Below are 15,407 nucleotides of genomic sequence, written 5' to 3' on the forward strand. Positions count from 1 at the left end.
AAACAGGAACCCTCTTGCACTCTTGGTGGGAATGCAAACTGGTGCAGCCACTCTGGAAAACAGTGTGGAGGTTCCTCAAAAAATTAAAAATAGATCTACCCTATGACCCAGCAATAGCATTGCTAGGAATTTACCCAAGGGATACAGGAGTGCTGATGCATAGGGGCACTTGTACCCCAATGTTTATAGCAGCACTTTCAACAATAGCCAAATTATGGAAAGCCTAAATGTCCATCAACTGATGAATGGATAAAGAAATTGTGGTTTATATGCACAATGGAATACTACTTGGCAATGAGAAAGAATGAAATATGGCCTTTTGTAGCAACGTGGATGGAACTGGAGAGTGTTATGCTAAGTGAAATAAGTCATACAGAGAAAGGCAGATACCATATGCTTTCACTCTTAAGTGGATCCTGAGAAACTTAACAGAAGACCATGGGGGAGGGGAAGGAAAAAAAAGGTTAGGGAGGGAGCCAAAGCATAAGAGACTGTTAAAAACTGAGAACAAACTGAGGGTTGATGAGGGGTGGGAGGGAGGGGAGGGTGGGTCATGGATATGGAGGAGGGCACCTGTTGGGATGAGCACTGGGTGTTGTATGGAAACCAATTTGACAATAAATTTCATATTTTTTTAAAAAAAAAGCTGTTTTGGGGCGCCTGGGTGGCTCAGTCGGTTGAGCGGCCGACTTCGGCTCAGGTCATGATCTCACCGTCCGTGAGTTCGAGCCCCGCATCGGGCTCTGTGCTGACAGCTCAGAGCCTGGAGCCTGTTTCAGATTCTGTGTCTCCCTCTCTCTGACCCTCCCCCGTTCATGCTCTGTCTCTCTCTGTCTCAAAAATAAATAAACGTTAAAAAAAAAATTAAAAAAAAATCTGTTTTAATGGGGTCCCCTCATTATGCTGTAGAGTAATGTTCATCATATCACATCAGAGCTCCTCGGTTTGGCTTTAACTCACCTCTTGTACTGCTTCCCCCTTCCCCCCAACTCTAATCCCTCCCTCTAATGAATTTCTTTTTTTTTTCCTTAAGTTTATTTATTTTAAGAAAGACAGAGATAGCACAAGTAGAGGAGGGGCAGAGAGAGAAGGCAAGTGAGAATCCCAAGCAGGCTTGGCACTGTCATCATAGACCCCGACACAGGGCTTGATCTCACAACTGTAAGACCATGACCTGGGCCAAAATCAAGAGTCAGATGCTTAACTGACTCAGCCACCCAGGCGCCCCTGTAGGTTTCTTTTCTTATGTCTTTGTATGGCTTTGATATCAGGGTAATCCTAGCCCCATAAAATGAGTTAGAAAGTATTTCCTCCTCCTCTATTTTCTGAAATTTTTAGCATTGGTATAACTTCTTCATTCAGTGTTTGATAGAATTCACCAATGAAACTATCCAGGCTTGGTATTTTCTTCAGAGGAAAGTTTTTAATTATAAATTGTTTCTTTTTTCTTTTTTTTTTTTTTTTGTTTAATTTAAATTCAAGTTAGGTAACATACAGTGCAGTCTTGGCTTCAGGAGTAGAACCCAGTGATTCATCTCTTACATATGACATCCAATGCTCATCCCAAAAAGTGCCCTCCTTAATGCCCATTACCCATTTACCCCATCCTCCCCCACCTTCCCTCCAGCAGCATTCAGTTTCTTTAATAGAACTAGAGTTATTCACATTTTGTGTTCATTGATTAGTTTTGGTAACTTGTGTCTTTCAGGAATTTGTCCATTTTATCTAAGTTATCAAATTTATTGATATAAAAGTTATTTGTAATATTCCTTATTAGCCTTCTAAATTCTCTTGACTCTATAATATCTCCTGTTTTATTCCTGATATTTATAATCTGTATCTTCCTTCTGTTTCTCTTTCTTTCTTTTTTTTTTAAGTAATCTCTACAAACAATGTGGGACTCAAACTCATGACCCCAAGATCAAGAGTCACATGCCCTACCGAATGAGCCAGTCAGGTGTCCCTTCCCTCTGTTTTTCTTAGTCAATCTAGCTAGAAGTGTATCAGTTTTATTAACTTTTTCAAAGGATCTACTTCTAGTATCACTGATTTTTTCTATTGTTTATTTTCTATTTCACTGATCCCCACTCTAATCTATTATTTAATCCTTCTACTTACTTTAGGTTTATTTTGCTCTTCTTTTATAGCTCCTTACAATGGAATCTTAGAACACTGATTTGAGACTTTTCTTCTTTCCTAATATAAACATTTAGTTATACATCTTGCTTTAGGTTCTGCTTTAGCTAGATCCCACAAATTTTAATATATTGTTTTCCTTTTCTTATAGTCAAAGAATTTTCTGTTTTATCTTGTGATGTCTCCTTGTTTCACAGACTATTTAGAAATATCACATTTAGTTTTCTAAAATGTGGAGATTTTCAGGGCTCCTGGGTGGCTCAGTCTGTTGAGTAGAGAGCTCTTGGTTTCAGCTCAGGTCATGATCTCACAGTTCATGGGTTCGAGCCCTTAGTCGGGCTCTGTGCTGCCAGTGTGGTGCCTGCTTGGGATTCTCTCTCTCCCTCTCTCTCTGCCCCTCCCTGCTCTTGCTCTCTTTGTCTCTCTCAAAATAAATAAATAAATAAACTTTAAAAATAGATAAATAAATAAATAAAAATAAAATATGCAGATTTTCCAGATGTACTTTTTGTTAGGTTTTTAATCTAATTTTGTTGTAGTCAGAGAGGATACTCTGTAAGATTTCAATCTTTTTAAATTCAGTAAGACTTGTCTTATGGTCCAGTAAGTGGTTTATCTTTGTGAATGTACCAGTACTTGGAAATAATATATATTCTGCAGTCACTAGGGTAATATCCTATAAATAACTAGGTCAAATTGATTAGTAATATTGTTCAAGCCTTCTATATCCTTACTAATATTCTGACCATTTGTTCTATTGATTCCTGAGACATGAGAGTTAAAATCTTCAATTATAATTGTGTATTTGTCTGTTTCTCCTTATAGTTATGATAGTTTTTGCTTTATGCATTCTGATATTCTGTAATTTGCCAACTATTTTTTTTCAAATTTTTTTTTAACGTTTATTTATTTTTGAGACAGAAAGAGACAGAGCATGAACGGGGGAGGGGCAGAGACAGAGGGAGGCACAGAATCAGAAGCAGGCTCCAGGCTCTGAGCCATCAGCCCAGAGCCCGACGCAGGGCTCGAACTCGTGGACCGCGAGATTGTGACCTGAGCTGAAGTCGGACACTTAACCAACTGAGCCACCCAGGCGCCCCGCCAACTATTTATTATTATTATTATTATGTGCTTCCAATGACCTAAATATTTAATTTATAAAATATTTCTTTATTTCTGATACTATTCTATGTTTACTTTCTCTGAGATTAACATAGTACCTCCAGCTTTCTTGTAATTTGCATTTGCATGTCACATCATTTCCCACCCTTTAACTTTTAACCTGTCTGTGTCCCTATATTTAAAATGCATTTTCTGGGGGCACCTGGGTGGCTCACTTGGTTGAGCATCTGACTCTTGGTTTCAACTCAGGTCATGACCTCGCACCTGGTGGGATGGAGCTCCAGCACAGAGCCTGCTTGGAATTTTCTCTCTCCCCCTCTGTCTACTCGCCCCCCCCCCCCCCGCTTTCTCTCTCTCTCTCTGTCTCTCTCTCAAAATAAATAAAAATAAGTAAATAAAATGCATTTTCCCTAGACAACATATTGTTTGGTCATGATCTTTTAATTTTTTCTGACAATTCCTATCTTCTAGTTGGAATATTTAGGCCATATATATTTAATGTAATTAGCAATATAATTGAGATGAAGTCTATTGTTCCCAACTGTTTTTTGTTTCCTCTTGCTTCTTTTTGAATTAATTTCATTTAAGATTCCATTTTTATCTTCTCTACTGGCTTAAAAGCTATACTTTTTATGTTATTATTTTATTTGGTTGCTTAAGGGTTTACAATATGCATCTTTAACTATCAAAGTCTATATTCAGGGATGCCTGTCTGACTCAGTTTTTGGAGTGTGTAACTCTTGATCTTGGAGTTGTGAGTTTGAGCCCCACATTGGGTGTAGAGATTACTTAATAAATAAATAAATAAATAAACAAATAAAATAAAATTTTTAATTTTTTAAAACATTTATTCATTTTTTAAGAGAGAGGGACAGAGTATGAGCAGGGGAAGGACAGAGAGAGAGAGAGATACAGAATTGGAGGCAGGCTCCAGGCTCTGAACAATCTGAACCTGACAGAGCTAGATGCAGGGCTCGAACTCATGAACCATGAGATCATGATCTGAGCCAAAGTCAGACGCTCAACCGACTGAGCCACCCAGGCACCCCAATAAATAAAAATCTTTTAAAAGTCTATATTCAATTATTATACCATGTCAAATATAATGTAAGAACTTGACAACAGTTTACTTCCATTTCCTTTGTGTTATTCTCATACATTTTATTTCTATGTATAATCCCCATCATGTATTATTATTTTTGCTGCAAACATCCAGTTATCTTGGGGCACCTGGGTGGCTCAGTCGCTTGGGTGTCCTACTTCAGCTTGGGTCATGATCTCATGGTTTGTGAGTTTGGAACCGGCGTCGGGCTCTGTACTGACAGCTTAGAGCCTGGAGCCTGCTTCGAATTCTGTGTTTCCCTCTCTCTCTGCTCCTCTCTCGCTCATGCTTTGTCTCTCTCTCCTTCAAAAATAAATAAAAACTTTTAAAAATTAAAAAAAACCCATCCAGTTATCTTTTTTTATTTTTATTTTTTCCAGTTATCTTTTAAAGCAATTAAAAAAATTTTTAATGTGTATTTATTTTTGAGAGAGAGAGAGAGAGAGAGAGACAGAGCATGAGCAGGGGGAGGAGCAGAGAGAAGGAGACACAATCTGAAGCAGGTTCCAGGCTCTGAGCTGTCAGCACAGAGCCCAACACGGGGCTCGAACCCACACACTGTGAGATCATGACCTCAGCCAAAGTCAGACGCTTAACAGGCTAAGCCACCCAGGTGCCCCTTAAAGCAATTTTTTAAGAAGAAAAAAGTCTTTGAATATTTACCCACATATTTACCATTTCTAGAACTCTTATAGGTCCCAGTTTCCATCCAGTATCATTTTTCTTCAATCTGAAAAAGTTCTTTTAACACTCAAAATTCAGTCAGCTTCAGTTTGTTTGGAAAAAGAAAAATTTTTTTATTACATCTCCATTTTGAGAAACATTTTCACTAGACATAGAATTCTACGTTGACACATACTTTCAACATTTTCAAAATGTTCTTCCAATGTCTCCTGGCTTTCACTGTTTCTGGGAAAACATCTCTGATGATTCTTATCCCTGTTCCTTAATATTTAATGTCTTTTTCTCTGACTACTTTCAAATTTCAAGCAATTTGATTATGATGTGCCTTGGTGTAATTTTCTTTTCTTTCTTTCTTTTTTTTTTTAAGTAGGCTTGACACTCAGTGTGGAGCCCAATGCAAGGCTTGAACGCAGGACCCTGAGATCAAGACCTGAGCTGAGATCAAGAGTTGGACACTTAGCTGACTGAGCCACCCAGACATCCCTACTTGTCTTTGTATGAGGCCAGCTTGATGTTCAGGCTCTTGAATTTGTAGGTTTACAGTTTTTATCAAATTGGGGGGAAATTGGCCATTGTATCTTCAAATATTTTTTTTGGTCCCATTACATGGATGCTAAACTATTTGATATAGCTTCATGGGTCATTAAGCCTCTTTCTTTTTGTTTTTCAGCATTTTTTCCCCTCTGTGCTACGGTTTGTATGGTTTCCATGTTTTTAACTTACTGATTTTATCTTCTGCAGTGTCTAATCTGGCCATCAAGTAAATTTTCCCTTTCAGATATTATATTTTCAGTTACAGAAACTATATTTAAAAAATCTACTTCTGTCTTCTTTATGTTCATGTCTTCTTTTAAATCCTTGTGTATATTTATAATCACTCTTTTAAGGTCATTGTCTATTAATTCCATCATCTTTGTTATTCCTAGGTCTGTTTCTGTTGACTGATTTTCCTTCTGTTTATGGATCAAAATTTGCCTCCTTTTGTGTGTGTCTAGTAATTTGCATTGAATTCTGACATTGTGAATGTTACATTGCTGAACATTTGGATTTTGCTTCCTCCTTTAAAAAAATGTTGAAGTTTGTTTTGATAAATATTAAATTACTTACAGACAAGCTTTACCTTTTTGAAGCTTGTTTTTAAGCTTTGTTAGGGATGAGCCTGGGCTAGTTTGGCCTTAATACTAAGGTATCACCTTTCTGGAGCCTCTACTGATTACTCCAGATGTTTAATGATGTCTCTACTCTGAGTGGATGGAATTGGAATGTTTCCCAGCCCCATGTAAACTCTAGGATTTGTTCAACTTACCTGCTGTTCTTTGTTCAGCATCAAGGAGTTTCACCCTACCCATACACAGATTAGTATTCAGCCAAAGACTCCAGGAGACTGTATTCAGACTTCTGAAGCTCCTTCCCTACATAGAGGCCTCCTCTCAAGTATTCTGACCCACCAGTTCTAGCTTCCTTTGCTTCTCTGAACTCCAATTTCTATCTCCTCAACTTAGAATGACCACTCTACTCTGCTTGATGCCTCCTCTCTGCTATTGTTGTTTGAAAATTGCCTCCAGGTTAGAATCCAGAGTAATTATAGAGTTCATCTTGTTTGTTTTCTCCCTCTCAAGGATCACAGTCCTGCACCGCTTCTTATTCCAATGTCTGAAAACAACTTTTCATATAGATTTTTTAGGTGGTTTTTTTTTTTGTTTTGTTTTGTTTTGTTTTGTTTTTATAACAGGAAGACAAGTTCCATATCAGTTACCTCTTTGTGGCCAGAATCAGAAGTCTCTTACCTGGCTCTTTCACCATCCCCTCCCACACACACACCTTCATTTGTCATGTTCTGCAATTTCATATGTTAGGTGTGGATATTTTTTTCTTTATCTTATTTAAAGTCCATTGGGCTTCCTAGTAACTTTAATCAGTTTTAGAAAATTCTGTCATCTCCTCAAATATTGCCTCTGCTCTATTCTTTCTCTCCTTTTGTTTTGGAACTTTAATTAACATGTGGTAGGTCTTTTCACTCTGTCCTCCATATCTTTTAACCCTGTTCCATATTTTCATATTTTTGTCCTCTGTGCTGCATTCTGGTTTTCTTCTAGTTTACTAATTCTCTTTTCAGCTGAATCCAGTCTGCTGTCAGACTCAATCTACTTGGTTCTGTTTCAAATCCACTAGTTCATTTTTCATATTTTCTTGTTCCTTGCAACTATTTTCAAGCTTGTTTTATAATACATGCCTGACAACTTTGATATTGTCCAAAGCCTTTGTGAACCTGTTTTTGTTCTCTATTGTTTTTGGTGATTCTCATTCATTTGCCTTTTCTCCCTGTGTGCTTGCTTATTCCTTGCCTTTGAAGATTATTTGTGGGGATTTGAAGTTTAGGATGAAGGTGCATTCATTGAGGGAGGATTCTCATATATGCCTTTGCCAGGTGCTGAGGGGAAATGCTTGACTGGAATCATTTTAAACCAAATTCAAGAGTTGAGGTGTTTCCCCAACTACTTGGGTAATGCAAATTCAGGCTGCAAACCAGTTTGGCTTGGAAAATTTCCCCCTGCTCTGCTCTGCTCAGCACCTAAGAAACCTTTTTGCAGTCCTTAGGCTGGAAGCAGAGGGGCTAGGTTTACTTCTGTTTCACCCCTACCTTAAAGGTGTAACCCTTTGATTCTACAGTTAAATGTGGGGAACATCTTCTATTAGACTCCCCACTTTGAGATCACACCGAGTTTTAACTCCTGAGACCATCCATTCAAACCAGAGTTCAAGTTTGCCTTGATCAACAAATACTCTCTGGTGAAAAGTGGCCTATTTGTTCTACCTACCAGTTTGAGTTTTCAATTTCCATTAAATTTGGCTTGGCATTTCCTTACTATCTTGTCAGATTTTTGATGCTTTTAAGGTGTTTTAAATATTTTATCCAGCATTTTAGTTGTTTTCAGCAGGAAAGTTGATTCAAATAACATACCTTGTCATGTTCCCAAAAATTAAAGTGGTTTTGGGGTTTTTTGAAAACAGATTCCATCAAACTGCCTCTGTAAGCAATCCAAACTAGCATTGATTCACTTTTTTGTTTTGGAGTTTTTGTTTCTTTGGTTGTTCTTTTTGCCAATTAATGTATCCTTCTGAAAAGAATGTAATTTTTCAAAATCAAGTAATTGAGAACATATTCTATAATATAATATGAGACTTTGTAAGAATTCAAATACAAAGCAACTCCCTCTTTTCTGAGTAATTATTTGGAGAAGATAAAACTTCACCTTATATTTTTTAAGGAAATACGGTATATGAAGGCTCTTTCACAATACCCAGCATAGAGCAAGTATTTAATAAATATTAGTCTTTCCCACCTCTCTTCAGCTCTTCAGGAACTCCCCTTTATAAAAAATCTAAGTGGTCTAGTTGTTTAAAATAATGTAAGACTGTTCCTGCTTTGGGTAAGTAGCATGGTCAGTATGACATTTCTCTAAGTCTCTTTCAGTCCACATTGGTAATCACATGAATTGTTCATACACGCACACACACATACATATATGTGGCCATATAACTTTATAAGTTACCGAGTTTTACAGGGATTATTAGGAAGCATAACAACCAATATATTATATAAGAATCTTGAGTTTCATTTAGAAAATAAAATTTTTAGTTCCAAATAGAAATAGTCTTCTTTTTTCACTTATACAGGACTTGTGAAATTTTAGGAAAGAAATGAATAAGAACTTAATGTAGTGCCTTTCTTCGGTGATTTAGTGAGGGTGGGCCAGACTTTCCACGGTAGAATAGGCATATGTCTAGATACCAGGCCACTGGGCAGAGAATGTAAGGCTTAGGCCATAGCCACTTCACCATCATCTAAAACACATCACAGCAATTTTTGTTAAGATTGCAAGAGGACAAGGAGGCATAGGAGCCTTCCCCCATCCTCACTAAAGATTCATAATTGTTATCACCAGAACAACTTACACATTAAAATGGCTTTTTTAAAAAATCAATTATGTCTTTTTATTTCTGGCTTAAACAAAAATATTTATTACGGTTCTGAAGGCTAGAAGCCCAAGATCAAGTCATTGGCAGTTTTGGTTTCTTCAGAGTCCTGTCTCCTTGGTTTGTACATGGCAATCTTCTCTTTGTGTCTTCACATGGCCCTTCTTCTGTAAGTTTCAATGATGTCTTTTAATTCTTTCTTCTTCTATTCTGTGATTTCCCTACTTGCAGAGTTCTGTCCATATTGGAGGAGACCAAAAAAAAAAAAAAAAAAAAGATTCATAACATATTTAAAGTTTGAAAAATTCTTAGAGATGACTTAATTAAATACTTTCTTGTCCAAATAATTAAACCGAAAGGCCAGAGAGGTTATGAATTTTCCAAGGTTACAGGTCCACACTAGACTCCTGGACTTCTTGACTTCCTTGCTATTCACTACATATCCTTCTACACTATGCTGCCAGTTCCCTATATGCACCTCAGGGCTTTTCTCATCTGGACTTCATACTTGGAGACAGTAAGGTGAGGGCAGATATTGAGGCCAGCTGAATGAAGTTCTTTACATTTCTAGGGGAATCAGAAGCATTGGGAATATAAAAGGTCTGCAGAGTTAGAAAAAGCAGGCTAGAGAGAGAGAATGGAGCAGGGTTAGGAAGTAATGGAAGGCCAGGACTGATGAGAGAGGGAAAAGCATTCCAGGTGGAGAAAACCAATATTTGGAATCTCAGTCCAAAGCAAGGATGAGATATGTTGGGGGTGGAGTACAATAACAATAGCGATAAAAATATGGAATTCTAATTCAAGTCAACAATGCTCAGCTAACAAGGAAAATTTCAAATAATACTTTTCTCTTCTGGCATAAGGAAGATATGAGAACAAACTAACATTCAAGAAACATTATAAAAGAACTAAGACACTTTTATCTGGAAAGATATGAGGGACATGGATCTCCTTTCCACAAAGGGAAGTAATGGCTAGAATTGCCATAGGAAATTAACAGGACAACAGGGCAAACAGATGTGCACATTAACCAAAAGACCCTGAAAATTCAGGAAATCTTGAAATAAGGTCTGGAGGAGACACCCTTCAGTCTGGGATGGGTTAAGTTCAGTCCTGCCTGGAGGCAGAGGGAGGGATGAAATGTCCTGTCACAGAGTCTAGAAGTCTGGATCAGGGCCGATTCATGGAAACAAAGCGTCTCATTATGGAGAGAGGTGGAGAACAACAGGAAAAATCCCCAACCTATTTGCCTGGGGCTTCAAAGCAGTGTAGAAGCTCACTGGCTTGATCAATTTTAGGCTCTGATTTTCACAAAAAAAAAAGATTTCAGTTAAGCCAAAATTAAAGAACTCCTACGGTACTGCAGTGAGACTTGGATCTCTCTTACTAGGAAGTTTGCAATTGGGAATAACTTGCAAGAACAGTTTAGACACAACTGGGAATGGAAACAGAGAGAGGGATAAAATTATCACTTGGTTTGGGAATTTCGGATTCGGCTCTGAGGCCTTGATAGTTGTCAGAGGAGGTTGGTTAAGGGTCCTCCCAGCCTAGTGGCTATGTAAGAACCTGCTTCTGGGAACCCACAGTGAAGGCAGGGTGTGTCAGAGCGTGTGCTGAATTCCTGGCTTCAATTACAGACTACTAGGCGGCTGAAGAGTCTGTCATTGCCGATGTCATCACATTTACAAGATTCATAGGTCCCCTTTCCAGTAAGACACAAGAATGAGGGCCTCTCTGCACCTGCTGACATGTCCAGCGCTGTGTGCTCGATGAAGATGCACATAATTGAGGGAAGTAGAAGTGAGGGTCTCTCTGGTGTGTCCACTCATTCCCAGCAGGAGAATGAGAGGAAATGGGATCTTGGAGAACTTATGCTGAGCCTCCACTGCCCCGATGTAGCCTCCGTGTTATAGGCTAGAAAATCTTCAAGGGGAGAGATTTTTGTTTATCTGGAATGAAGGCAGAAGCATGGATAAGATTATCTCTCAAACTTCAATTGAAACACTCTATGATATTTGGCTGGTCTATGAATTGTCCTTTGCCCATTCAAATCCATTTAAATTCCTCTACTGCCAACATCCTGGGGGATTCAAAAGAGTATGGGTGCTCAGTCTGTCTTCTTCAACTAGTTGTTTCTAGGCTCTGCCCCTGGAGATACCATTAGAGAACTGGCAGGTATGGGGAACTGGCTTCTCCTCGCAAAGTGAAACTCCCAAACAACCAGCCCCACATTCTTCTCTGACTCATGCCACCAAACCCCCACCATGCCCTGCGGGTCAGTGGGCTGGGAACCCTGCCACATCTGGAACAATTGCAGCTGGGATAAGATGCCTATTCTGATAGCCAGGACACACCTCCTCTCATCCCCAGCCTTGGATCACTCTGTGGCCTGTGCCCCAGGTATTATGATAAGATGCAGCCAGAGATGGGCAGAGGACAGTCAACAAGAGGTCTACCCTAGGGCTGCTGGCCTCATCTGCAGAGATCTGATCAGTCTCTGTGGTTCACCTCTGATTCCTCCACTTGCCATAATACAGAATCCTCCAAGCCCCTGAGAAGTAGGCGATTCTCATTATCCTAGTCAATGGATAAGAGCAGAGGCACACATAATTTTTTTCACTTGTTGATTGCCTACCATGGGTCAAGTCCTGTGTTAAGTGGTGAGTGTACAATGCTGCACAAAATAGATGTAAGCCTTCTGTGTAGCTTACTGTCTAGTGGCAGAGACCACAATTAAACAGATTCATAAATAAATATATAAGCTCAAATATAATTGGTATTTAAAAAAGTGAAGTAAATTCACATTATGTTACCTACACAGAGTCATTCATACACATACATGTGCAAACATTCCATCTGTGTCCATCCCCAGTCCTAACACAATGTTTCTGCCAAACCCAAGGCAGTGAAAGTATGGAGTCTGCAAATCAGGAATGAAGAGTTGACCCAATGTTAGTATGAGAATTCACCTTGGCTATTCATCTAGATATGAAAATCATATCAAAAGTGGTCACAAAATTCTATTTGCACATCTAGGTTGAATACATTTCATCCTCAATTCCTCAAGGTCTTCCATCTCTGAAGCAGAAGGGAAAAAAAATCTTTGAGGAACCAGAGAGTCATGCAGTCTTAGGGAAGAGAGAGGCCTGAAAAGATCAGTGCAAATCACTCTAGCTTCCTCTCCCCATGTCCTATTCAAAATTCATTGAGGTATAGGTCTGAAGGCAGAACTTTGGAGATAGTTTCATCCATTCCATTGCTTCCAAAATCATACAGATAGTTGGTATTTGACTTAATTCTTGTAGCTCCCCAGATAAACTATACAATTTTCTTCCGTCACCTCAATAATCCACTCTACTGGGAAGTTCTTTCTTTGGAAATAGAAAAAAAATAGCATTTTTTCTTTCTCTATAAAATTTAATTTCTTTCTTGATATTTTGTCTTTTTTTTTTTGATGTTCATTTGTTTTGAGAGAGAGAAATATCAGGGGAGGGGTGGGGGGGGGAGAGAGAATGCCAAGCAGGCTCCACGCTCAGCATGGAACCCGATGTAGGGCTCGATCTCACTACCCAAGTCAACTTCAAGAGTCAGACACTCAAGCAACAGAGCCACCCGGGAACCCTGGTATTTTGTCTTTTAAGCCAAATTTTAAACCTAAATTTATTTATTATCTTTCCCTCCTCATTCATATTTAAACATTATATGAAAAGTGGTCACCCTTTCCTTCTGCTTCAGAGGAGAGACCAGAAGACATCCAAGGTGGAAATATTTACGTCTGGGAAGTTAGAGCCAGGACTCTCCTTCCAAGTGGTTAGTTCACATAACCCATTAGTTAGTTTACATAATCATATTAGGAAGACCTCCCTCTAACAGGCTGGGAAGATCTAGCGGCAGTGTATATTTCCTCCCTTCAAGCATGATCCATCCAGAAAGGTAGAGGTCAATGGACATGGGGTGCCTGGGTGGCTCAGTTGGTTAAGTGTCCGACTCTTCGGTTTCAGATCAGGTCATGATCTCATGGTTTGTGAGATCAAGCCCCGAGTCAGACTCTGTGCTGACAGTGCAGAGCCTGCTTCAAATTTTCTCTCTCTTCCTTTCTCTCTGGCCCTCCCCCACTTGTACTCTCCCTCTCTCTCTCTCAAAATAAATAAACTTAAAAATTTTTTTTAAAAGGCCAATGGACAGATAGCAGGTGTGAACGTTTCTTTGCTTTACCACTAAATCTTGTTTTACAGGAAAAATGGGTAGACTAAAGAATGCAAGAAGCAATGTGACTGGGTAAGTTAACTTCTGCAGAGTCATTCTAGGATTCCAGAATAGAACCAAGCAAAATGAAGTACAGAGTCCATTTGGATAATTACAGCTGATATGTAAGCAATATTTAAAAAAAAACAAGCAAAAAAAAAAAAAAAAAAGAAAGAAACCCCTAGACCTTAAGAGTAGAGCAGAGACAGGTGTAGGCCCTTATTAATATAACTGGCCTTTATTCTTTACCACATTTAAAGGACCTTAGTAGATAGTAACCAGAGTCTCCCAAACTTCCATCCCTTTTTCTTAAAAGCTAAGGAAAAGAGTAAAAATTTTAGTGTTCCAAAATTGAGCCTGGGTTAAGTGGCCAACTATTGATTTTGACTCAGGTCAAGTCTCACAGCTCGTGAGATCTGTGATTTTCAGCCCAGGATTCTCTCTATTCTTTCTCTCCTCTCTCTCTCTCTGCTCCTCCCCTCCACTCTCTCTCTCTGTTCTCTATCTTTCTCTCTCTCTCCCACAATAAATAAACATAAAAAATTTTTAGTGTTCCTAAAGTTATCTTATTTATTCCCCTGCCTCAAGCTGTGTTGGTCATCTAGTTTCTCTACCATTTCTACCTTAGTCTCTCACTGGACCCATGTCTTTTGATTTTTTTCTGCTTAGACCTTTGTGCTTCAACCAAGATAACCCATTGACCAAGCCCCACACCTTGACTCATCCCCACATCCAAGCCTGTGATTGAACATTGTCTCCTATCCCCAAGAATGTTGTCTTCCTGGCCTCTACTTCCCACAGTCTCCCATCAAAATCCAGCTCAAAACTCTTTCTTCGAAAGAGTCTTCTTTATTAACTCCAACTGATCTAAATGACTTCTTTGTCCCTGTTTCATCTCAGTATTTAGTTTCCAAAATATTTAATTGCATAAGTTAGCACATGTGTGTGGTTTTATAGGATAGCTTGAGAAATGACGTTTTCTGTCTCATTTGTTATACTATAAGTTCCTTGATGGTGAGGACCACGGTTCCTTTTTCTTTCTCTTTTTTAAAGTTTATTTATTTATTTATTTTGAGAGAGAGAGAGAGAGATGGCACAAGGGAGCGAGGGGCAGAGAGAGAGGGAGAGAGAGAATCCCATGAGAGGCAGAGAGAGAGAAAGACAGAGAAAGAGAGGAGAGAGAGAAGCGGGGCTTGAACTCACCCAATGCAGGGTTTGGGCTCACCTGATATGGAACTTGAACTAACAAACCATGAGATCATAAACTGAGCCGAAGTCAGATGCTTAACCAACAGAGCCACCCAGCCTCCCTAAGTTTATTTATTTATTTATTTTGAGAGAGAGGAAGAAATAACCAGAAGGGGAGGGGCAGAGAGAGAGAGGAGGACAGAGGACCTGAAGTGGGATCTACACTGACAGCAGAGAGCCTGATGCGGGACTCAAACTCATGAACTGTGAGATCATGACCTGAGCCGAAGTCAGACACTTAGCTGACTGAGGACCCAGGAGCCCCATCTTGTTTAAAAAAAAAAATCTAGCCTCCCCACTCCAATCCTTAGAGTTCTTCAGTAAATGCTAAAATTATGGTTGAGATGGACTAACTGCTCATCACAGAATGAGACACAAAATAACCTTTTTGTATCAAGTTCTGAGAGATGGACATAATGAAAGCAATATCAAGAATGGAGAGAATGGCTAACAAAGAATAGACATCCTAATTCTGTGCTCCATCAGAGACTTCCAAACTTTCAATATTGTTTGGGAACATTAGATTAAGTAATTTCCCAAATCAGGCCAATATCCAAACTCCCACTCAGAAAGAACATGGAGCATAAGCTATATACAGTAAAAAAGCATGGTAATGTGAGCAGCGTCTAATACATAGTAGACACTCCGCTAGTATTTGTGAAAGGGAGGGATCAAGAAAGCAGATTCTAAATTTCTCTTTATTGTCACCTGTTAATGTTGGTTGACTTTCCAAGCAAGAGAAAGCTGGTCAATGACTTCTCTGACTAGAGAAACTGGAGGCTATGGGGTGGGTACCGAGTTAAAAAAAAAAAAAAAAGTAATATCAATGTGGGGAAATGTGCTGTATGACAGGAAATAAGATACAGATAAACACAGAGAATAAACAGAAACA

At 38.9% G+C, this 15,407-nt stretch overlaps 1 long non-coding RNA gene across 1 annotated transcript in view; it reads right to left on the reverse strand.

Annotated features, from left to right (window-relative positions):
* Positions 1–9,010: 9,010 nt before the first annotated feature.
* Positions 9,011–15,407, reverse strand: part of LOC109249211 (uncharacterized) — a 111,857-nt gene continuing 105,460 nt past the window's right edge. The window contains exon 3 of the long non-coding RNA XR_008419565.1: positions 9,011–9,257. This is a non-coding gene — a long non-coding RNA (uncharacterized LOC109249211). The remainder of the gene's footprint in view (positions 9,258–15,407) is intronic.

The sequence above is a fragment of the Panthera pardus genome, unplaced genomic scaffold (genome assembly GCF_024362965.1).
Source record: "Panthera pardus isolate Hobbes unplaced genomic scaffold, ASM2436296v1 HiC_scaffold_6, whole genome shotgun sequence".
NCBI lineage: Eukaryota > Metazoa > Chordata > Mammalia > Carnivora > Felidae > Panthera > Panthera pardus.